Here is a 25,526-nt window from a genome sequence, read left to right as displayed (position 1 = left end):
AGCCACTCCCTATCCACCACTTTTGGCATTGTCCAAATGGAGTGCAGCCCCAGATGCTTCCTCCAGACAGCTTAAGAAAGGCTAACTCAGATTACTGTATACATTTCCTTTCCCTACCCCCTCCAAAGGAGTATATCAATATCTGCACCTGTATGGGAGAAGGCATTGTGCTCTCAAATCCCAGTCCCCCTTTGGCCACCATGAGTTGTGTATGGAGATGTTTTAGTAGGTGAGGCAGAGGAAGCTGTCTGAGAAGGGAAACAAAAGCTCTCTGAGTGCACGAGACCTTAATTCAATATAGCTTGTTCCTAGTCAAACTCAAAAGTCTAATTCATTGAATGGATGTAACACCCCTCTCTTTTCTCTTTCCCAGCCTAGATACTCTTCACTCAATTTAAAACAGCCCATATCAGTGGATCTTAATCTAGTTGGGTGCCACAGTAAATTATGGTAGGTGAATTTTAAGCAGCCCTAAAAGCACTCACTGAATCAGCTTTAAAATCATTTTAATTAGACCAGTGTGTCTTTGTGAGTGGTTGATGCATTTTGGTCCCAGCTGTGCCACGGTTCTGTGTTTCAGCCCTGACCTTGCTCTAGCCATGCTTAAGCACCCTTTTTAAAGACTCCTCTAGATGTAGCACTCTTGTGTAGTGCAGCATGGCTTATGGTAAGGTCTTAGAGGAAACAGTTCAGTCCTATCCTTCATGCTCACAGTGTTGTTCATAATCAGTGTCAAGATAACAATCTGCTAGTGTTTTTTCAAAGGAATGAAGCTACAGTTTTCCTCTGCATGACTTTAGCTCTGAAGAGGAGTTTGTTTTGCCCCTTATTACAATAGCCAATTGCAGGGTTGAGCAAGATGATGAAAACTTTGAGGTCATGTAAGGTCAGGAAGAGAAAGCCCATGTGGCCTTAAGTGTGCTTAACAGGTGAATTTTAAGTGCCTTTTTCCTTCCCTGGAAGACACAAAGAATTCAATTCAATTCCGCTTTTCCCATGGTTTAAACCTTCCTATTATTTCCATTATTATTGTTTTATATTTTCTTCTATTCTGTGCCTCAGTGTGTGCATTATTTTTAGCTGCTGGTTGCTCTCTCTTGTAAGCATACAATGACATGAAAAAATCTTCAGCTGTAGGACAAGACTCATAGATGCAGTAAAAGAGGCATCTGCATTGCTAGCTCTGTTCATGGTGGTACTGTCCTCTGACAGACAGCTCAGTCCCCTGGAGTGCATGTGTAAGTAGTCCTTGAGACTCCAAGGTATCTCTTGGGAGAAAGGCAAACTAGTCTTCGGGCCATTCTTCCTGTGCAGGGTTCATGGCATGGCCTAGATTTTTTTCAGAATTTTTCTTCCAGAATTTTATAAAGGGAGAACATTGTTTTTCAGGAAATTAGATGTTTCATGTTGACCCTCACCTCTCACAGAGGATTGGGCTGATTGTATTAATTGCTCAGACTCTGCAGGAAGCAAACTTCGGCTGTGTACCACAAACAAGAAAACTCATGCTCTTTAAAGCTTCTCCTTATTATATTCATTGGCATTCAAAAGAGTCAGGATGTAAATCTGTATTGAAAATGCAGAGACTAAAATTCTGAACACAGCATTTTTCTTTTGTAGATTTAATCTACTCTCATTTATAACCTAGCAGTTCCAATGAAGTCGGTAGATTAGATTTTACCCTACAGGAAAAAACACACAGAGATTCAGGATTTGCACAGAATCCAGTCCCCTGTAGTTTTTGCTTTAGTGAGCACAGTGACCTCTCTCCACGTCAAAGCTAGGAGTGGTGTACATCACCCTTCAAATACCTACTCTCCTAAAACAAATGTCGTTCTTCCTCTTGGAGGCCAGTGAGTACCAGTGGTTCTAAGCTTTCCTCCTCTGCCGCAATTTCTGTGGGTTTTCCTCTGTGAAAACTTCATCATTTCTAAGCTCACTATTTCTCTCAGTCATTCACTGTCTGCCTTTAAAAATAGTTTCACTTGTGCATTGCTCAATCAATGCTATTCTTATATTTTTCTATTTTTGGAGCTGGAATTTTAGACCTGTAAGATGATGCTGAGTAGTGGCCATTGCTAAGAATCAGTGAGCTCCAAGATCCTCGGAAATGGAGAGCGATTAGGGTGACTCCTCTTCTGCCTCATTGCCTGCCAGACCTTGCAAAGAGCAAGCTCACTTCTGCCCCAAAAGCGGGCTTAGGTGAGGTGTTAAAGGCTGAGCACCAGCACCGGAGCCATACCAAATCACCTGAAAATGTTGGCCTGGATTTTTCAAAGCATAGGTATGTTTTTCTATTACAGTCCATTTTTCCTGGGCTTGGAACTGGAAATATGGCAGAGATAGTAATTCAATGTAAGCAGGATGGTGGGAAGCCTCAGACTGTCTGTGTAAAGGGCACCCAGCTTGTCTGTGCCTGCTGTGGGAGGCATGTGTGCATGTTGAAGACTTGAATGCAAAAGTCCTTTTGCATGTTCGTGCAAAGTCTGGTTAGCGTGTAGGATGGGCATGAATGAAGTGCATGCACTTGTATGCATGTCTACTGGTGCTCCTAGTCTCAGGGGTCGCGTCATTTAAAGTTTAAAATGGTTAATAATGTTTTCTATTTTATTTTGGTATAAATAAGGAAGTGCAGTGAGCAGCCATCTTTACAGTCAGCCATTTTCAGTTCCCCTTTTTTTCTGATCCACCCTTGGACACGAGAACTCCTGCGAGCGCATGCAGCTCAGAAGCAGTCCATGGTCACTTCAGAAGTCATATGAGTCATTTAGTTGACCAGATTTTACTGGAAGTCACTGTTCTGATTTCAGTAACAGAAGTATGCAAGTAATGGAAATAATACAGAATTTAAATGTTAGCTTTTTAATTTGATTAACAGCAGGATCCATTTTTTGCTATCACTTTCACACAATACTTTCAAGTAATTTTTTGGAGTTCCTTAATTTTCACATTTCACTGCAAATTTGTTGCTATAGCTCTGATACGATTACATTTGAATTCAGCATGTTAGACAATGGTAGGATTACATCAATTAGAGTAGAGAAAATCACGACTCTAGATGCAGTGATGAAGGGTAGAATAGGAAATAGTGCTGAGAGATAAGCTGCACCACAGCTGGTGCAGCAAGACAACTGCTCAGTTACAGAACAGTTGAAAATAATGGTTAGGAAAGATGTGTTCTGTGATTGAACCCCACTCACTGCTTGTGTGATTTCAGAACTAAAGTAATAGATCCTTGTACATGGAATGTTTTTGCACAGTATAGGTCGTACCCCATTTTTGTGAGATCCACGTAACAGGTGTTTATCGTATATGGCTGATACTGAAGAGCAACCTGCCTTTAGGATAAAGGCAAATGACCCTGCATTTAAAGTCAAAGGTCCCAGGCAGGAGAAGGGGAAGTGAGGTCACAAAAAATGACCAACACTTGACTTGAATTCCAGTGAATTCAGCTGCATTAGCATAACGCTTCCTTTGAGGGAAAGTATGTAACATCTTTGCAATGTGTTGGACTTCCCAGTGGCATCCAGTTGCACAAGATGAGATCTACTGCTTACCTCCTAGTAGCATTACTGTATTGCTAATAGCATGACTATTCTAGTTCATTTACTAGAGGGCCAGATTTTTTAAGCTAAAAATCAGGGATTCAAACCCAGTGTATAAACCATCTGGTCTTTCCTCAGGAGACTGCATGAATAATCAATGATGTTAATCATGTGAACAGATGCTGAAAGATTAGATTTTTTTTCTCCGCCAGTATAAAGATTCCTTATTAGCATGGCAAAGTAGTTTTGTAATGCCTTTATCAGTTCTCAGAATGATACGCATTGTTCTTCCCATGCATGGTGAGCATATCTGCCTATGGGGACTGTCTCAGTATTGTGCCTATTGAACATCTCTTGACTTTTGCTTGTTAAAGTATGTGCACGGTAGTTGTGATTTTTCTCACTTTCTGGTAATTCTGGGCTAACTTCACTAGAGCTGAGCTAAATTGAATCCTGGCCATATTTCCCTCTGTATGTGTTGTAATAATCTCTTCCTCCTCCCTTTGCCTGTCATGTCTCCTCACAGTCTGCGACCGCTGGCCTCAGCTGCTCTAGAGCCCGTTTATCGCAGTTTTGCAGCTCACTGACAGGCTGGGTGCAGCAGCAGACCAAGAAAATATGGCAAAACCCAGAAAAGAGAAAGCAGGTTTATTTGATGAGTTTCTAACTTTAATATATGTAAGATCAAATGTAGTTAAGAAAACCCAAGCTATTGGGAGGACAATCCATGCAGAAGATACTCTTGTCACCGAAGTAAATTGCCAGGTTCTGGTCATTTTTGGTAATAAAAACAGATCTGTCAGCTCTGACTAAACTGTCAGTAATCAACAAATACACAAGGGCTGAATATGGCTATATGGTGTCTTTCAAAAGGATGGAAAGTACAGTTTTTCTTAAAAATGTTTTTATTTTGTTTTTAACATTTTACATGCATTTTCCTCATCAGTCTGGGTCCAGAATTCTCTCTTAAGAGGTTCAAATGAATGCTGCATCTGAAAATGGCACTTGTTAACTTTTACAGGCTAACTTCTACAGGGTCTTAATAATATTCTCAAAGGAGTAGCCACTGATAAGCAGGACCTACACGAGTGAAGTGTAGACCAGTGTTTAAAGCTGCACTGGCTATGTTTCCATTGATTACGCAACCCATTCAAATCTATAGAAGGTCTGCGTTCATTAGCAATTGCTGTCTGATATCAAACAAACACAGTAGCCCGAACTTCAGATGCCAGAAGTCAAACCACAGTCAGACTTGAGAACAGAAAGTACAATACATAGAGAGGGATTTTGAAATGCTGTTTTAGTGAACTTTTCATAGCAGTGAAAATGATGTAACCATTTAAGGAGTTCGAGGTACAGCATGTCAGTTGCTGAAATGCTTAAAAATAAACCACAGCACACTCGTTTTCACAGACTGGGAAATCGAAGTGCAGAAAAGTGAAATGACTTGGCTGGGGAAGCACAGTAGCCTCTAGCAGGTCAGGACCATATCCCAGTTGTCCAAGGCCTGCTGCTTTCTGTGCAGCATTACATCTTGTATAATAATTGCAGTCTGTTGTCATTTTTCTGCTTTTTCTCAAGTGGGAGGGCTGTAAGAAATAGCTGTTTCACTTGCTAGGTGACAGTTTTCTTTACTTCTCACTAGGAGAGATGAGTTACCAGAAGTGCCCTACAGAGAGAACAGTACTTGTTGCTGGGAAGTTACATGTTCAAGTGTCCAAGCCCCAAACCACAATGTACTATTTACTTTAGACAGTCATGCGATAACGCGTTTCTTTCTGTTGTAAGCTGTTAAAAATAAAACAAGGATGCAGAAAATAAATGTTAGGACAGAAGGAGCGCCCTGACTTTCCACATAGCTAAAACAGCAGGGTGGCAGCCCTTGGAGCCGAACAAAAGTATAATTCAGGGAGTGATTTCTTTTTGCCCAGATTCAAAGAAATCATCACACAATTTCCATACCTTTTTAAAACTAATTTTTAAATCAGGCCTGTTCTGAGTGTCATGTTGGATCCTGACATGTGACTAGGAAGCAGCTATGCAAAACTGTATCTGCTTGGCTCATGTCTTCTGTTTGCCACCTAACTCTTGGTCAGGTTGAAAGCTGAGCTTAAAGTGGGCGCTGTGTCATTGGGCTTGATCTGAAAGTTCTCTGGGGCATATGTGCTGAGTTCATTGTAATTCAAGTGAAGTAGGGTGGTTAAGGGCAACTGATGAAGAGCCATGTCTTCATCTATATTATGGCATGCTTTATGTGACAATTACCATCCTGGACAATTATATACTAAAAGCAGTGATTTCTTCAGCTAAAGTTTGGTGATCCAAGCAGCTGCTGTGAAAGACTTCTGCCAGCTGTGTGCTGGAAATAAGGAAGGAGAGATGGGCAGCAAGAAGGGACATAAAAGGTACATTTTTCCCAGGATTAAAACATCTCCTCTTTGGGTATTGTAAAATAAATCATGCCTAGTGCTGGTTCCCAATAAGAACGTAATACAGTGAATGGTTGTCAGTAATTTGAAATAGGAATGATTGTCACTAATTAGCTCCTGGCCTCAGCATAGAACCTGTCTTCTCAGGGTAACAGCTGTACGCTGTAGGTACTGTTTGTTACGCATATTGGAAGTACACTTGCAGAAACAGGGAGGTTACCTCCTCCTCACGGGGTTTATATGAACACATTTCCAAGGCAAGTGACTGAAAAGCATCTTGCTCCAAAGCAGGCTCTTAAAGGGTTTCACACTGTCTGAGCAGATGGAAACCGCCACTGCTACCACTTCTGCTCTGTGGGACGGAGCATGTTGATCTGCACAGGGGCAGAAATTACTATCTCTTATCGCCATAACTTACATGTGACCGAGAGGGCGGATGCTGTAGCCCAGCAGGTGCAGAAGATTCCACGATGTGTTATCTCTAGCCACGGACTGTCCTGTTTCCAGGAACACTCTTCTGATGGAAGAGATAAGAGCCTGCCAGTAACTTCTCTTATGTGAAGGAGTCAGCAAAAGTGTCTTCATCAAAATGGCTTTGTAATTGCATTAGTTTCTAAGAAGCATAGGAGGAAATATAGGTACAGCTGTATGTCACGCCCTACTTTTTTACATATTCTTGTTAGGTAATTGTATCATATTTGCCGTCTAGCTGATAAATTAAATGTATTATGAAATTAAATGTATTATGAAATGGTACACAAATAAATTCGCAAATGCGAATCGGCAAACCTGCTGAATCCAGTGAGATACTAGAAAGTGTGAAGACGGTCACTTTTTCTCGAGGCTGAAAGGATCAGCTGCCAACATTTCAATCTGTGCATGATTTGAATCTTTTTTTAGAACAGGATGGATCAAAGATACCTTACAGTGTATAGTAATTAGCCTACATTAGGAATTCCCCCATAATCCAACCCAAATCAGCACAAATGTACAGAAAGATCCATTTATACATTATTCTTTAAAATAATTTGAAACAAAGAAGTTTTTCAAAATTTCTGTGCTGAATTTCAAGCCCCTCTGTTTTGTGGTTAGCTCTAGGTCTCTGGCATCTTTCCAGGCTGGAGCTGAATGAACACTTTGGGGTTTTGCAAGCAGGAAAGTGTGGACACTAAGGGATAAGGGCCTGATCCAAAGGCCATTTTTTCCAGTTGGCCTAGAACATTTCCATTAGGCCAAAATAATTAAGGCCATTGTACCACCCTGCAATGTCCAGACAACACTGAGATCTTGCTGCGTGTAACTAAGTGCATTCAGCTCTTCACAACAGCCCATTTTGCCCTGTGTTAGCCCCCTGGCAAACACTTTCACTGCTTTTGTCATTATCTATAGTATCCTTCTGAGGACTAAGGTGCAGGCAGGCATAAACCAAGAAAAAGCGAAGAAACACAATTTGCAAATGAGTTGGGATCCCTGCAAGTGAATGGAAGGTCATTGTTTCTAGACCATGTTCCTGAGCTACTTCTAATCAGGCTGTGTCTGGGGTTTCTGGGATTCTGTGGTGAATGAGTCAGGTGATACACTGGTATGTGAGGACAGGTAGCTGTGGGCATTACAGCGTTCTCAGAAAAATTCTAACAGGGGATTAGTGTTGCAAATTGCTGTTTAGGCTACCTCAACTCTATTGTTGGTTATTATTCCCTATCCCCCTCTTCCTCTCTCAGATTTAACTTCTGGTATTCCCTCTAGAGAGCATCTCCTAGAGACGGAGTCTGTCCATTGCTTTGGCCCCTAGTTGGAGTGGGAATTTGCTTTCCCCATCTGTGCTCAACGCTAACACCATGAGTCAGGTTATGCACTGCTTCTGCTGCTTTTGAAAGAAGAAATTAATCTTGATTCTGGAAATATTGCACTCCTGGGCCAGCTCTTGCAGAGCGTTCTTGCTGTCATGTGGAGTAATGGGAAGGATTGGAGAAATAGCCAGGGGTCTGAAATACACAGTCGTGAGACTTGCCAAGATGCCTGACTGCTCCAGAGGGGCAGGCTAAGTCCAGGCTTTCGATGGCTGACAGATCCTGAGTGCCCAGACATTCACCCCATCCCAGAGCTGCTGGAGGAGACCCTACGGTTGCTACAGCCTTGACAATCAGCTGGTTCTGTGGAGGACAGCCACAACCCCCAGATCCTGTTCAGGCCACATACAAAAGCTCTGTGTGTTGCAAGAGGACTACAGACCACCCTTGGGAACCATTGATGGGCAGCTTCCCGGCCTCCTGGCCCCACAGCATCACCCTGAACTCATAATTTTTGCTGAGCCAGAGGCCTTCCATGAGTTAGCCTGAAATGAGAATGCTTGTTTTCCTCTTGCACTGAGTAAGAGACTGACAATATCTAATTGTCAATACCCCTCCCTTGAGAGACATGCAACAGCGTTGCTCCTCAGGGCATATTCCCCTCTGCTGTATTTAGAACAGTTTGAAAAGACCAAATTTTAAAAATAATAATCTTTCCAAAAACTCCCCACCCACCAGCACTCCCCTGCCAAATTTCAGTTTGAAGAAAATGAAAAAGGACAAGTTTATACACTCTGATGAACGGGAGTTCAAAATGGAACCTGAACATCATAATTCTTGCAAATGTACACTGATAATGGAAAGCAGTGGTGATGATGGCATTGTGCCCAGAGGGGCCCTTTGTTGTAGATGCTTTTGGTGTTGCTTCTTTTTGCAGTTTATATTAAAGGTGAAAACATCTGTTTTCTTCAGTGTTTATGACTACTTTCCTCCCTCTTAGCTTATCGATGGAAATTTTAAATAAATCTACACATCAGTATGTCTGCAATATTCTTAACTGCAAATCACTTGCACAGTGAGTTTAGCTATTTTTCTGTTCATGAAACTCCCACTTTCTGCAGATGTTATTTCTTAGAGTTATTTGTGAATATTTGCCACAAAAGACCAAGTGGACAGTTGTCAGACTTTTGCTGCTCCTATTAAGTATTTGTAAAGGAAGGGTCACCTAAATAGATGGCATTATCTGTTCCCAGATTTCATAGACAGTATTTGCCCTGTGTATGCACACTAAATCTAAAGTGAATGATAATATCAAATTATTTAATTGGCTTACAAACACTTGCTTTAGAAAATCAAAGGAGGCTGAAATGTCGTGATTGGAGGTTTCTTTAAAACTTACATGAACAGAACTCTTTGGTGCAAATTGCCTCAAATGCCATGTAGGGAGCTTGAAATTGGGTGGGATGAGAATGGCTTTGAATTTGTAAACAGAGGTGTGGATGCGGGGTTGCACAGTACTTGCACTGATCAAATTTAGTGATGTGAATTTTGCAGCTTGGAATCAGTCATCTTTGTGCAAACTCCACTGTGGTACTGTAATACTTATTCAGCTCAGGTCCAGGCAGTCATTTCTAAATGTTTGTTTGTGCCACTATGATTTGACATCAGGTAATAGGTATTTTACCTAATCTTGTAATTAAAGGCAGAATTTAATCTTTAGATTTCATAAGGCTATAACAATTACCTTTTACCCATGCACATGAAATACTGCATCAGGCAAATCTATAATTAGTTAAAACTAAAACAAAGTGCATTTCTATTATTAACAATATTGCATAAAAGTCTCAGTGCCATAGCTGAAAAATCAAAGCCAAGTAACAGTTCAGAGACAGTTGCTGCTATAAAACTTTTGACCTTAGTTACCGAATGTACATACAAACAAATAAACTAACCAGACAGAGATAGTCCCCTAGGAGCAATCATGATTTGCAAAATTTTGGGGGCTTTTAGCCAACCTGTAAAGTTGATGAAATAAAAAGTTTGCCTGTGTATGCCAGCTCATTAATCAGTGCCCCTTTTCACTAGCTGAAAGGCTGGTTTGTAGATTTGCTTCTACTCAGGGCATCCGGTTTTGCATCCTTTCCAGTAAATATTGCTGACTTGAAGGCTCCAGGAGTCAGGAAGTGTTTTGCTGAAACATCATGGACAGCACTGTGTATCTTGCAGTGATAGCTCTGTGAAAGGCCATAAGTCCAGTCTTGCCAGTTGTATTCTTTAGATACACCTGTCCTCTTGGATACCTATTGCTTCATGTTGGCTTAAAATATTGCTATGCTATATTGTCAAATCTGGGACCCCTCGGATCACCAGTTCCAAAGAAATTTCTTCAGTAATGTTAGAGGTCTTTGATGGTAAGCATTGCTTGTTCAACGGGTCTCAAGTATGCCTAGTTAGTTCTCAATATTCCTGTGTTGATTCTTCTGCTTATTGTTAGCCTCTGGCCTTGGCACATCTCACTTGGAGTCCTGAGGATTATTTCGATGACGGTTTGTGTTAGTCTCCATAATTCAAGTCTTCTTGCAGTCAGATGCAATCATGCTCCAGTGATCAGCAGAAGTGGTCATTATTGAACCTTACATGTTTTTTCCATCTTCAGCATAAATTTTTCTTTGACAGCATGCTCATTCCCAAAGCCCCTTAAAGTCCCCTTTGAAACACATATTAGAGGCTTAAACTTATTGTCTGCCTTTTACATACTGGGGTATGTAATGGTGCATAATGGGGACAGTTCAGGGTAGGGTTTTAGGAAGTGACAACTCCTTAGTGTCTGTGAGGACACATAGGACCTGTTAAGCTTGTTTTCCAGAGCATTGTTCCCAGCTAGCACTGCCTACCAACTCTGGAAACAGGGCTTTGTATCTCTTAGCCTGAACCCCCTAAGCTATGGGAGAATCATAAATATGAGCCTCAGTTATCTGCTACGCAGCACCTACATGGTGCAGCTGAAATCAGAGCTGTGGTGCCTCTGACATCCCTCTTCAGGACATCTGTTGGAGTATGTGTTTGAATAGCTATATAACATGCCGATCTTATCCCATTTCAATACACATCTACTCAAAGAATATTGCAATTGACTTACATAAGAACTAGACAAAACATTGCCATTTAAAACTCATTCACGTTATTAAAGCATGAACAGAATGATCCCTTTATTCACGTTTTGGTTCAGACACTGTCATCATGAGGCATAGGCAGTAAAATAGACAAGCAGATGTTAGGAAACCAGCTCAGCAAAAAATTATTTAAAAGTTTACAGAAGGTCTTCCCATGTTCAGGTGCACGGAGGATGATGTGAGGATGCACACAGTGTGAGGCTGCCTCTGGCTCTAGACCCTAATCACTGGGAGTGGAAGGGAAGAAATGAGGTGACTGTGGGTACCCACTGTGAGCCACAGAAAGGTGCTGGGATGTAGCTGTAACCCTAAACGAAGTGCCAGCAGCAGAGGGGTAACACAACTGAAGAAAGCATACTACAGCTTCCCCCTCCCCCCCCTTTTTAAGTACAAGCACACTATTTCTCTGTGTTTTGGGGCAAATCCTGTCGTTCCCTTTGCCCAGCCCCTGGGACTACTCCTGGGAGAATAAAGGGCTTAGAAAGCTTGGGAAAGTAGTCCCACATCCTTGCAGCTAGTTACTAAATCCTGTAGGCAAAACTGGAGAAACACAGGCTTTGTTCTGGAGCAAGAGCAAAGGGCCATCTTCTGCCCTTTACCCAATAATGTTTATTTCCCCAAGTGCTAATCTGAATTAAACTTTTTCACAAGCTATTTTTGAAGTAAATCACCTCACCAAGCTTCGATATGGGAGTCTTGTGAGCTAGGCTTTGAAACAGCTGATTGCTATAACAAAAGGTTAAAGTGTCATGCATAAAAATGACCCTTTGCCTTCAGAAAAACACCACACAAAGCAACCTACATTTTGTCCACCTAATAAGATACATATGGAGCTTACATCAATAAGCCTTTAATTGTATGTGTGTCTTCACTAGCTGTGCTGTGACTTGTTTGGGCTGTATAAACTCTTCAGAGCCCTGTCCTTGTATATTTGTGTGAAATGTCTTGCACACCTACAGAGCTGTATATAAAAAAACAAATCCTAATCCTCATCAATAATCAAAGAAGGGAGCAGCTGCATGCTGTACTTTGGCTGACCCTGGCCCAAGTGAGCTAAAGAGAAGAAAATAAAAACCCTGTATATGGCACTGTGAAGTAGTAGACAAGTGTCTCAGCTCCTGTCTGAAATGATCCGCCTACCTGCAATGCTGCAAAAACATGGAGGATTTTTCTTCCCATCAGTAACAGGGTGTTACACCAAGTGCCTCCCTGGTTCTGCAGATCCTTGTGGCCTGCACAGCCTGTGAAGGGCTGCAGCAAAGCACATGCATGGGTAGGTCCAAGGACAGGCACTGGCCCAGGAGGGGAAGAGGCAGGATGACTCCAGAAGTGCACCTGCAGCCTGACACAGCTCCGAGGATGTGAATGTCACTTCTTTCAAGTGGGCATCACTTTGTTGAAGCCAAACTTCCCATATGGCCATTTCCACAGGCTACTCTGTGTGAGGCTGGAGTTCTTGGGACGACACAAGGTGTGAATTTGCTCTACTTTGCCTTCACTGCCTGCCAATCTTTGACTGTTTTCAGCCCTCGCAGGGATAGTGGATATGCACAATTTCACATGTTCCACCACAGCTGAATTTTCCATACAAATCCCCACTTTACAGCTCTCCTGTGCTCTCGAAGATGAGAAATGATGTTCTTGCCAGTTTAACCATGTAAACTTCATCATAATCTGAGTTTGGGAGAGAATTAATAAATCCCAGTGCATGTTTCCTGGGAAGGAATTCTGGTCTGTTTTCAGGGCGATGATGCAATCTCATTGATGGAGTGAGAATAACTTTTCTTTCAGTCCACACCTTGGGTTGCACATTAGTTACGTAGAACAAGTGAAGTATTCCCAAGAACACCAACAGAAGAGCAGTAATTTTCCTTCTCTCCTTTTCCCACCATTCTTAAATCTTCCCTGTTCTCCCTTTCAGCTTTTAAAACAGCATGTACTGCTTTATTTTAAAACTTAAATCCTTCCATCAGACCTCTTCTGCTGGCTACATGCCTGTCTTCCTTCTGCCTGCTGCACTAAAAATAATGCTGTGATCATGCCAGCAACAGTTGATAGGGGACCAGCTTATAGGACTGGCTGAATCAGCAGTATGGGGAGCACCAAAGTAGCGCTGTTACATTGCTACCTGAGAAGTGATGCAAACTTCTAGCTCTTTTATTTTAAAACCTTTTCTTTGTCTCTAAACAAGCATGCAGTTAACATCTGTCCTGCAGAGTAGCCTTTTTAGCAAGGAGTAGTTACACTTGCAGAGAGTTTCAAAGTTTACAAAGTTTTCTTTTCCCCTCTCTTTACCACACCTTTCCTAGTGCCCTTGTTTTCCTTTTTCCCTAAATAGGAGGTAATTCAAAGTTGATCTCTTAAGGTTGCATCCAAAATGCCACAGATTTTTCAGGATCCATGGACAATCCATTTTCAAACTGATTTTTTTTTTTTAATAGAAATATTTATTCTCCTGCAGCTGCTTCTCAAAGACTTAAGGCAGTGGTTATATGACGAAGTAGGTAACTTTTAGTCACTTTGGTTAGGGAAGCAGTTCACCCGTGGCTTTTTGCACTATTTTATTTTTTTTGTGGTCTGAACTTGCTTGTTAAAACTGCTGTAATTCACTATTAAAGCTAGAAAACTATTTCATAAGTACATAAGCACTACATGACATATCTTCCTATGTGCTGTAGGTTGTTATTAGTGCCTTTGTTGGATGGCTTTTGTTCTCTTTACTCTTTCTTAGTATGATCTGTGGACTGGCTCTCACTTTGGGATAAATCTGAATTGCAGTTTTAGAATATGGAATTAAATTCTGTGTCTTATTTGTTTGGCTTATTTCTTTGTTGTGAAGCTATTAGTACCTCACTCATGCTGTAAACCATACTTTATTAAAATATATATTGAATAATATACAATTCAACTATGTTGAGATAAATATTCACCCACTGGTCTGTCCCTGCTGCCTAGTGGTCTTCAATTGCTGTTCACTAACTAAAGCCCCATTGGGTCTTACTTGCTCTTTTGCTTTTCTTACATAATGTCCTGGGGATGCAGGTAGTCAGTGAAGGGCAGCATAAAGCCAAGTCTAGCAGAAGACTTCTTTGGCCCCAAGACAATCTTCAAATCTTTGCTGTCATTCTTCTAGAGTGGCAAAGGCCATATGGCCAATTTACAATTTAGCATTTAGAGAGGCAAGGAGATAGACTCTTGTTATGTGGAGCTCACTTTATCTAGGAAATACTGGAATTTTGTGAAAATAAGTGGAAAATAAAGAATTCACAGTTGAAACCGATTTGGAAATGAAACATAACTTTATTGTTTATTTTGTATAAAATGCTGCCTGCACTATCTTTTGAAGCAGTCTCCTGGGGCTAGCCTAAATCAGCTAATGGGCCTAATCAGAATGGGCCTTAGCTAAGGCACAAATTCCACTTTTAAATCAAAGCTTTCACTGGTTTAACTGACTGGTACAACTTTGTATGTAGATGTATACGAAGTAAAAGTACAAGACTGGATGTCTACTACTGCTATATGCATGCCATCACTGGTAGTTTAGATTGCGTGAGAATAGATTTTAAAAAGCATGTCTGATTTTTACTTTCAGTCCTCATATATATTGTTTTTTCCCTTTACATGCCCATCCAAGCTAATAACCTTAAGAGAAAAAATACTTTGTGTGAAGTTACAAAGCTGGGCAGCCGGGATGCCTTGGAGAGGCCACTGGGTTGCACCCCATAGCTCATGAGAGTTCAAATAAGAAATTAATTGAAATGGAAAATACATTCCAAAATGCTGAGAAGGAAGGAGTTATTTAGACTGAGTTACGGGGACAGCTTCATCTGGTGGGTGAGTGCTACCAATAAAAATGCTCACAGCATATAGTTCTACTGGGAGGAAATTAATGTTGTTTTTTGTGCCCTTTCTGTCATTGCGTTGTATGATTAGGCTGGTGAATAAGTGTATTTTCTTGGCGTTAGAGCTCATGAAAACCATAACTAAATGTTTGGTGATTTGCTAGAAGTAGGTTTCAAAGTGAGTAAAATTAAAATTAGGGTGACAATGGGACTTTGAATCTCACATTGTGTGTCTTTCTTTGGATAGGTCCTTGGGAGTGTATAATGCAAAATTCATCAGTGACAGATCAGCACTAAATAATCAAGTTAATTTGCCCAACCTCTAAAAGCTGAAATCTGCAAATCTAATTTCCTGTAGAGGCTTTCACTATTGTTTACAGCTGTACTGTAAAGCATATATGGATGTACAACAGGAGAGTCATCTGGCCTTAAATACAGTTCATTGTTTGGCTCAGGAGTGTCATAAAACTGTCCGCTAAGCTCTGCCATTGAACACTGAGTTGTCTATACTTTTGACAGGAGCTTGTCAGTGATTCCCAGTAAAAACTCCTGGAGGCCTAATAATTGTGAAAATGCTGAAAGAGAATTTTCACCCTCATTAAGAGTTAGAAATGGCTTGTATGTTAGTGAGCTACAGTCAAGCTATACACGCTCAAACTGCACAGAGCTGCCCCTCTGCTGTGCATACTGCTTGCCTTGCTTTGCCGTCCCGTCCCGTCCCATCCCATCCCATCCCATCCCATCCCTTTGTAGTGCATGATCCACCCTTGGCACCACCATCTCACTGCTGTTTCAGCCAGGAGGGTGTATTGGGAGCTATAAGTATCCTTATTTTAGCTAGCAGAGGTGAAAGCTGTAACGAGTGCCCCAGTATTGCTGTGTCACCTGGTACAGGCACGCTGCCGTTTCTTAGAAAGCTCTCAGCTGAAAGGATACCCTAGAGGAAAGGGGGAGAGAGAGCTGGCTGTGCTGGCTGTGGCAGCATCTCTTCTGGAGCATGTGCAACACCCCGCACTCAAGACCTCTAGCTTTGCTCCTGAGCTCACAGCACGATCTCCAGGGCTCCCTCAGTTACCTGGGAAGTGGGTGACGGGTGCACCCACAGGGACAACTCCCTTCAGGCAGAGGAAGGAAGTGACTCCAGCCTCCTACATCTTGGACAAGTGCTGTAACCACTGAGCTAGTGCAGGGAAAAACAGATGCTGCCCCTGCCAGGTTTGGGAGAAAGGGCTGGTGTCATTACAGCACCAACCTGCAGGCAAGGATGTGGGTAGTAGGCACTGTGTCTTTGCAGTCTGGTGGAAAGCATGCAACATGGTTAGGGTAAAAGATATGTCTTTCTTCTTGGTGTTTTCTATAAGCTAATTTAGATGGTTTGTTTCCCTGCACACTTGTCCTTCTTTGGTGTCTGTGTCTCTAAAGGCATTGTACAGGGAGCTGTACTCGGGGTTGCAGGTTCTGGTGGATGGTTGAGCTCTTAAAAGTCAGCATTACAATGGTATTTTGTGGATCTAAACCTTGGAGTGTGAGTCTTGTTTGCAAAAGTGATTTAAATGATCAAGTGCCTAAGAGTGCTCCAAACCACCAGAAGAAATACTTCTTGCCTTGAGTCCTTATGAGTACCGGTAGCAAATTTTCATCAGAAGAGGTAAGAATATGCCCTGTGCTGTAGAGCTTAGACCCAGCAAAGCAGACAACAGGTACTCGAGAGATCAGAGAAGGGAATCTGAATTTATTTTATTTATTTTATTTATTTGTATTTATTTTCTTTTTGTCTACATCTGAGTGCCTTTCAAAAACTTAAGGTCATTATTTAGAAGGAAATCAGTGGTAGAAGTAGAAGTACCAGTACTGTAACAGTCATTGCTGTTTTCATGTCTTTCTCAATTAATCCTCAAAAGTCCCTTCACAATATTTATTCAGTCTCTGAAAATAAGATTTTAAACTTGACCAAAGAGCTTACTAAGGAAGCAAATGCCTTCAAAAGAGGCTGAGCCCCGGAAGTGTCAGCTGTGATTCATTAGTGTCGTAGAGACACATAATCAAGCCGATGAGGACAGGGAAAGTTTCCATAACAGCAACAGTACTAAAATGAGACTGGAAGAGTTGTCATCATTGTTTGAAACAGACACAACCCCTAAGCAGATCACTATTATTTTCTAGACTCGTTGCAGTGCTCGAGGCATTGTGCGACTCACAAAGCCCCTCAGCCACCTCTTTCCCTTCCATTTCTCCATCATTGTGGAATTTAAATAGCCTGTTCTTCTCAGACAATAGATTCGTCTTTTTTTACCAATACTGTATTTATTATACTTGACATTTCTGCTTAAACAGAAGGGTCTTGATTAAAAAAGGGCAGCAGTCAAGTTTTCTTTATGAGACAAAGTAGAATTCCTTTTAAAGAATTAAACTGAGTAGATTTCAGATATTTGCATAACAGCCAGGCTTGTGTTCAGAGCAAATTCAGTAATTTCAGGAACAAATGAGTTTAAATTTAATTGCTGCTCATCTATCTATCTATCTATCTATCTATCTATTTATTTTAATTACAAAGGATTTTCTAAACACAGCAGTATGGCCGCAGCCTTTATGACTAGCTTTGGCTGCAGGAACAAGGCACAAAGTTTAGTGGTGGGCTCATAAAGACCATACTTCCCAATCTGGAAGTGTTAATCTTACTTGAGATACACTGGTGAGTCTGCTGGGAGCTACTCAGGGTTTTTTTAAAGTGCTAATTGAATATATTCTCTTGATGTTGTTTCCAGCAAGGAAACAGTTGGGAATCTTTTGAGTTGGGCATTGTGTTGAATTGAGTTAAAGTCAAGACAATGTTTCAATATCTCTGTTCTTACATGTGTTGGCTAATGCACAGGGATGGAGAAATGGCAGTATGTGCTTTATAGCCAGCAGTCTGTGGTTTACGCCCCATAAGCTGTAGATCACCCACGTTTCTGTTTGAGGCAAGCCTCAGCAAATTCAGGCTTGCAGGATTTCTTTATATGGTTTGCCATTCCAACCTGCTGAGTCCTGTTTGGGTGTTCAGGCTCATGTGAACTAGGAAGTGTCCAACTGATGTCAAAAGGAAACAAAAATAATTCATTTGGAATGTGATCCAAAGTTTACTGAAGCCAGTGCTACAGCCTCATGACTTCAAACAGTCTTTTGGTCAGACATGTCTTCTGTAATGTAACCAATGACGTTCACCTTCCTTGTGTGCCTGTCTGAATGCATTTCCCTCACCTAAGATGAGTAGGAAACATCTTCCCAAGGCAATCTCCTGAGTTGTGAAGTACTGCAGTAGAGTTTCCCTTTTCTATTAATTTTGTGGTGACCAGCATCCTAGAGGAACACGCCAGAAACAACCTGTTAAAATACAGGCTGAGGGCACCTGAACATAGTGCTAGCTGGAAGAGTGAGTTGAGGGCAAGACCCCAAAATCTCCAGGACTGGTAGCAAAATGCTACCTAGACACAGGGCAAGCATAACAGGAACTGACACTTTCACTGACAAGTGCAGAGGGAAGGTGAACTGAGGCAACTGATGTGTGTGACAATATGGAGGAGTGTTTGAAGAGGAGCTTAATGCTGCTCCAAGGTAGCAGGACTAAAGGTTTAGGTACTTGTGACTAATCCCTCATTTCTTAAAGCTTTTACTTGTAAGCATGCTTGTTGGTGACTGCTCTGAATTCACTCTTGGTAGGTTAGTTTGGGAGAGGTTAATATCTGTTCCACCTCCCCCTCCAACAGCGCAGCTCTGCACCAGCATGCTGCAGGCCTGTGGTTAAGTGCTGCAATCTGGTCCTGTATGAAATACTCTGCTCTTTAGGTTTGTGGTACAGTAACTTGAGCAATCCTAGCTATGTGCGCCTTGTCATATGGCACTGTAAAGTAGGAACACACTTTCCTACAGTTATTAATTTTCTCCTGCAACTTAAAAAATATGCTAGATCTGCCACTAGAGTTCAGTGTTTTCAGGCTCCCTGATGCTGAGGGGCAATTCTTGAGGGGCAAATGCATTAGATGAGGAAAAGCTTTTTGTCTCCAGCAATATTTCAAAGACATTTTTCATGTATTTAACATGCTGCCAGGATACACAGGAACACCTGAAACAGATATCAAATGGAGGAGTCTTCTCTAGAAAAGAGATTTTTCTCCACCACCTTCTTTAGTTTGTCTCTAAACAAAATTATTCTTTTTGTACCTGCATGTCTACTTTTGAGAGACTTATCATACTGCACTGGAGAAGAGATCTGAGTGAAACTGTGTATATTGATTTGCTCCTTTCTGCTTAAAATTACAGATTAATTCAACCAAATATTATTAGAAGAAAGGAGCAAATATTTCTGTATAATCTTTGTCAGTTGAATATGAAGCGTTAATGTTTGTTGGCTTGCTTCTCTCTGATCTGCAAAGAAGAAGGTTAGGAAATATCTTTGGTCTCATCTTTCCTGTTATGATAAATAACTGATCTGTGGTCAGAGCCGTAAAGTTCATAACCTACCCAGAAAAAAGTTAGGAACAAACCACTGCTGCTGCAACATTATGTAAAGTGGAAAACCTATTTTCCTGGGGAGGGGTGCTGCTTAAAGATTTCACAAAAGAGGAAGCCCTTGCTGTTTATCCTGCTTGATCCAAATGTGCAACATTTCCTGTGGCCAGATCTGCAGTAAAATCAAAGGGGGTAGCCATTTTCTGTGGTCTATTGCTTCCTATAGCATACCCATATGAGAGAGGAAGAAAATTACCATTTGTTATAAAACTACACCTAACCTTCCTTATCTGATTAATCAATTAAAAACAATGATGCATTGGTAATAACCCCACAATGTCCAACCGATAATGTGTTTTTCATATCTGTTCGGCAGAACCACTGTCTATTTTAAGGTGACAGAAAGCAGTTTTACATATTCTGCAAGATGGAATTTATCCTTAAGACTTTGCAAACACAGAGGGCAGACAGCTGATAAAATCTTTGCTTGCAGGAGGTCATCAAGTGTTTGATTGTGCAAAATAGCTAAATCTTGGGGTTTAGAAAATCAACATGACTATTTAGAGCAATCTAGAAATTAAGACCCTTGTTAATAATTAACATGTATGACCAAATCTTGCAATCCTGACACAGGCCTAATCACTATTGAACTTGGGAATTTTGCATGTTCAGGTACTGTATTATCTTAATTTCTATGTATTTCAATTATCCTGGAGGGTGCTTAGAGACTCAATGGTAGGCAGCTTTATAAAAACAGAGCATGGACAGAAAGACAGCCAGCCAGGCTTCAGGCCTTCCATCAAATGCAGACAGACACAAATGCCAGCAAGCCACTGGCAGAAGTTGTGTCATTCGAGGCCAAAGGTTAGAGCATTGACTAACACCGAGAACATTTGCAGGCCTGAGAGTACACACATTCCTCATCCAGACTACTGGAAGGAGTTCATTTAGCTGTATACAAATATTTGCCAGTTACTTACAGAAAGTTTGTGGCAGATGAAGAAGGCTATACAGTCAGTCTTTCAGGAGTGCATGTACATACACACAAAATTATATTAAGAGAAAATTACTTAGGTTACGAGGTCAAACAGAGAGCAGTTAGCAAATGCCATAATTAAGATTACCTGCGCAACTTTGTTTCAAGTCCCCAGTGTATCTGAATAAAATTACAGTCTTTAATTGCACCCTGTGCATTTTATCTGTGATGGCTCCTACCTGGGCTAAGCAGTATTTGGCAAGTCTGGAAAATGCAGAGTGCTCTCTAAATGGACTTACTGGAATACCTCTGTAGATTTTACCAAGGAAACCAAAGCCATGCCCAGTGCAGTAGAGAGCTGGCTTTCTCCTTTGTTTAGAACTGAAGTTGTAGTCTGGTGAGGAGGAGTTTCTTTAAAAAGTCTACGTGTGTGCACAGTTACCCACAGCCACGCACAGGGAATGCAGTTCTTCCCGTTTTCTTAAGCACTGAGGTAACTATGCCTCCTGGATCCTGCAGTCTGGTGACTGGCACCCCCTAACTACTGAAATGATTGATGGAATCAGTTGCCAGCTAGAGTCCTGGGTGGGTAACGCAGGAGAGAGAGGCAGGATTCCTGGATTCCACTTGTGTCTGACTCAGTGTGTGATCTTCAACAGCAAATGTAAGTCAAATCAGGGCATGCTCTGATCTGTCACGGAAGGCAGTTAAGGGATTAATGAATGTTTGTCAAAGCTAGTTTAGTCAATACTGCAAAACATAGGCACAAGTAACTCTCGGGTGTTGGGTCCCATTTTATCAGGGACAGGCTGACAGAATTAATGAGGGTGCTGCAAGGCAATGGTACTGTTAGTCTGCTGAGAATATATGTTCCTTCTCAGTACAGGGCTTGTGATAGTGTTTTCTGCTCTCCCTTTCACTTAATTGGCCGCTGCCATCCATAGTTGCCTGAATTCATTCATTGAACTGATATACCATTTCAGCTGTATCCTCCAGAGTTCCGCTCTCTTTGCATTGGGTCTGCATCCCTGCTCCACATCTCACAGAGCAAAGGACAGACCCAAATAATCTAAGGATAGAAATACATGCACATGCACCAGCTACTTTGCACTAAGTCCAACTCTTTTGGGACAAGTCAGATTTACTTTTCATGCTCTGAACAGCTTACAGGACTCGCACTACATTTCTAACGTTTCCCTGAGGCATCAGACTAACTGCCGCTGTGCAGAACAATGGAGTAATCAATGCAGGCACAGTGGGGCTGTCTAATTCGCCTGGAATTGGGACAAAATCCATGGGAAGAATTGGGCCAAAATGCACGTTCCCAGAGTGAATGTCTACAACATGCAGTCAGTCTGATTCTATGGCAGAGCAGCAGACTTGCAGAGCAGCCCACCACAGGGAGCTGCCTCAGAGCTCCTCCATCAATGGTCCTGCAGCAGCCAGGGGAAGGTAGCAGGGCTGTTTTCCTCCTTGGATCCTCAACAGTTCAAAGAGTGAAAAATAGAAGAAAATACTCTTTATTGGGTATTACCTGCTCAGTGGTACTGGGAAGAGTCTGAAAGACAGAGTTTAGTAATGAAATGAGTGTGCAGAGCATCCCACAGTTGGCTTGTGTGCACCATTGGATGCTAAAATCCAGGTGCCAACTTCCTGCCCAGAAATAAATATTCTCATTCTGAAAATATCAAAATGCTGAAAACAAGTGTCCCAAATCTGAGACAACCTAAATGTGGGTGTGTTTTGCAAATTATCAAAGAAAAAAGCGTTTGGGTTTCATTTAGATATCGACCCTTCATATTTAAAAATATTTCTTATATAACTTTTTTCCCCCATTGGTAAAATGTTTTCAGGTGAAAACAAAAACATTTAATTACAAAAATGTTAGCATGGAAGTTTTGAAATATTAAAACACTGAAATATGTTAGGAGTCATGAAAAATGTTGTAAAGTATTCCTATAATTAAAACTAGTCCAGAACTTAGTCTGGTATCCATATGAATCACAGTAAAACTGAGTTGTTTCTGTATGCTCTTTCCCTGTCTTTGTCACTCACTGCTTTTGCTGAAAAGAAGTTCATCAAGATGATTTTGTGTTACCTATTTTACAGTAGTTAACTCATCAGTTGGAAGTTAGTCAGAGATTAGGAAACATTATGAAGTTATCAAAAAACTGGCATGTTAGGATGAAATCAGTTAATCTTTAGCCTCACAGGATGGAAAGAGGAAATGTAATTGCAACACTGAACTGTGTTTTACAGTCATTATCACTTAGAAAGCCCTTCAGATAATTCTATAATTAGCATGGGACATGTAACGGAGGGAAAAATACCTGACACAAGAGGAACTCAGTGAATATTTTCATTCACAAGTGGGATTTAGCTGCCACGGCAGTGCAATCTGCTGAAACAAAGCTCCTTTGAGTAACAAGTGATAGTTTATGATATTTTAGGGCAGCAGACACCTGGACCTTGACTGAGTGGCATGGCTTAAACAGCTGCTTGTGCTCATCGCTAAATAGCACATGTGGTCGGTCAGGACCAAACTGTAGTCACCAAATGGTAAGCGAGACTTATTCCAGTCAGGCAACTGACTGCGTTTGTCTGATTCTCAAAATACCTTTCAGCACAATTACTGCTCCAGTCAGATCACTGAATTAAAACCAACTCAGTTTATCACACATGTTGATGTTTATATAGTACCTGTCATCACTCACTTAAATGGATAAGAATATGGATAGAGATTAATTCCTGCTCTGTATTTTGTCTTGAAATATAAACAGTGTTTTTAACTACTAATTCCTGATGTGTGACACTTCGTAAAAGATCTACCTAAATCTTAACAATAGTTACTGGTGCTTAGTTCAGGATTGATTTGTTCCAGTGTTATTTATACAATGAACAGAGTGTTTCAGTGATTTCGCCTCTGCTGAGAAAACTCAACTAAGTTTTCAAGTGTTCAAAATCCAGGTTCTAATGCTGAATTGTGTAAATGGAAGATGACAAAAGAAAAGATGGGTTCATGATTCTTTCAGCAAGGTAAGAAAACCATGTTGGATTTCTTCTGTTGTTTAAGAACAGTTCTTCAGAAATTGCCTGCCTATGGTTTTTGAGTGGAAAACTGCTGTTCAGTTGAACTGTTGTGGGAAAATTCCTGTCTTTGTAGAAAATGTATTTTTTATTGGGGAAAAAAAAAGAGAAAATCTATAAATGGAAAGTAACTATTTTGTCTAAAGTATAATAAAAATAATTTTCAATATTACTACTCATAATATGAACTTGGGCTAAAGGACATGCTAATGGATATGGGTTGAAGACTGAGCAGCTCTGGGAAGTGGACAGTTTATGGAGCAGTGGGTGATATGTGGAGTTGTATCATACCAACATAGGGGCCCATATTTCCAGAGTCAGATACCCTAATAAAGGCTTCTGATCCCTAGGCTGTGAAGAACATATATAAATGCCCAGTTCAGACTCCAGATTGTCACCCTAAAGTCACAGATCTGGGATTCAGAGCTGCAGTTGTAATGGGCAGCCAGAGAGCTAGAATGATCCTTCTGAGCCATGTCTGGGCAATGCCTCTGTTTCCATCTCCTGTAGGATATATTGGTGGGAAAACTCTTCAAGTCTAGTTTCCAGCTTCTGCAGGCAACTGCATCTTCTAATCCTACTCACATCTGAGAAAAGCTTTTTCTTCCTCCTTTTCTTACTACAATCCTGTTCTGGCTCTCATCTTCTCATGACCAGAGGCTTTCCTTCAGTTTCTAGCCCAAATATATTCATGGATATTTTATACCTCTTTTTCTTTAGTTGTCTTTTAGTTTCAACAGCTCTTGTAGTATCTCTCCCCAGAGTACCTACAGGGAGCAGTAGCTTTAATTTAGCTAGGGAAGAAGAAAAAAAGACCCAAACACTGCTCAGAAAAGAGAATATAATTCAAAATCAGGCCATTTTCTCCTCCTCACCACCAAGCCTCAGTCATTTTGCAAAGTGCTAACAGCTCTGCTAGCTGCACCATATCCTGCTCTCTGGCAGTAGTGGGGATCCAGGTTGGCTGAGGAGGTGATATTTCCTGCTTGTGAAACATTCCAGTGTAAGGAGGGGGCACTCTCACATAGTCTCCTCTTTAGCGAGTTATATCAATAAATTCCAACCAGAAAATGCCAACTGCATACCATTATGACCACAATCGCTCCAGCTAGAATGCTTCATATGCTGCCAGAGCTATCAGTGGAAAGGCAATGCTCTCTGCTGCTGCATCAGCTGTCCTTCCAGAGCTGTTCACCAGCATATCCTCTCATTCAAACTCTGATGAGGCGTGTTTCAAACATAACAGAAACCAGATGTTGTGTATTCATTGTATAATTGCACAGCTGAAAAGAGGTTACAAAGTGGCCAGATAGCACTAAGCAGTAACCGCGGGAAAGTATTCTGTGAAATCTCTGCAGACCACGTTGGACATAGCCATTCAGTGCCGTGGATTTAGATGTTTGGGAGAGGTTAACCCTCATTTTGACTCACCTGTAAATCTCTTGAGTGATCTGTACAGTATGCCCCTACGAGATGTGACTTGACTCTCCAGGCTAGCTGCATAGGCCCCACACCTATTTAGTCAACTGACCACGGCTGGCATAGTGCCCATGCGGCACATGAGCGTCCGTGGTGCGCTGAACACACATGGCATGGCATGTAAAGTTATGAGCTTTGGGTACGACTAGTTCTGCAGAACAAACCCCTCCAAGTGTTCTGGTCACATCTAACCTTTATGTTTGTGTTTTCAGTTCATCCATTCATGTGTGTATTCAGTGGGCCAAATTTTGTAAACAGACAAATGGTTGCAGCACTTAGATCTGTGTTTGGATGTGTATGACTGCGCTGCCAAAATAATAGTTTGTCACCATTAGCAATTGCTGACAGTATCATTAGTAATCTAACATTATTGGGTAAACAGGATTTTTGATTACAGGATTTTTATTCTCCCAAAGATTAGAATTTCAAGAATAGAAATAGTTATTCAGTATTTGATATCCAGCCAGACCAGTTGAATTTTCACTAAAAGAAATAAATCCAGCTAACACTAAGCAGGGATACTTAGCCAGATAACTCAAAACCTTGACCAGTCCCAAAGTGCAGATAATTTATGATTTGAAACCTCATGCTATCACCACAGGACCCAGAGAAGTTCAAGGGATACAACATATTTCTTGTTAGAAGCAGTATAAAATGACTCTCTCCGCTGATGACGTTCTGATGTTTGTTACCCATCCAGATAATTCCATGAAATCT

General features: G+C 41.2%; 2 long non-coding RNA genes across 2 annotated transcripts in view; both read left to right on the top strand.

Annotated features, from left to right (window-relative positions):
• The window catches only part of LOC138687087 (uncharacterized), a 147,108-nt gene that overhangs the window by 80,457 nt on the left and 41,125 nt on the right, over positions 1 to 25,526 (top strand). The window lies entirely within an intron of this gene.
• Positions 2,067 to 8,735, top strand: LOC138687086 (uncharacterized). The gene is made up of 2 exons (XR_011326420.1): positions 2,067 to 2,284; positions 7,721 to 8,735. It is a non-coding gene; the product is annotated as an uncharacterized lncRNA (long non-coding RNA).

Source organism: Haliaeetus albicilla, chromosome 10 (genome assembly GCF_947461875.1).
Source record: "Haliaeetus albicilla chromosome 10, bHalAlb1.1, whole genome shotgun sequence".
In the NCBI taxonomy this organism is placed as follows: Eukaryota; Metazoa; Chordata; class Aves; order Accipitriformes; family Accipitridae; genus Haliaeetus; species Haliaeetus albicilla.
This window is presented reverse-complemented; position numbering and strand designations above follow the sequence as displayed.